Source organism: Seriola lalandi, unplaced genomic scaffold, assembly GCF_002814215.2.
Source record: "Seriola lalandi dorsalis isolate HSWRI2012SDOR001 ecotype SW California unplaced genomic scaffold, Sedor1 jcf7180002054773, whole genome shotgun sequence".
In the NCBI taxonomy this organism is placed as follows: Eukaryota; Metazoa; Chordata; class Actinopteri; order Carangiformes; family Carangidae; genus Seriola; species Seriola lalandi.
Window position 1 is genome coordinate 144,331 of NW_019525326.1, and position 204 is coordinate 144,534.

A 204-nucleotide genomic window follows, 5' to 3' on the forward strand; every position below is an offset into this window, starting at 1 on the left:
CAATTTCTTTGTCAGTGTCTTCAGTGCAGCGGAAGGACTCACCCCACCAGCCCGGGGTGTCGATCACTGTGATTCTTCTGCCAGCAACTTCCCCTTGATGCACTTGACAGTTTGAGTCTGACAGGTGGGAAACACTTCTTTATGCAGGAGGGTATTTCCTGTTGCAGTCTTTCCAGACGCCTTCTGACCAATCATCACTATCCT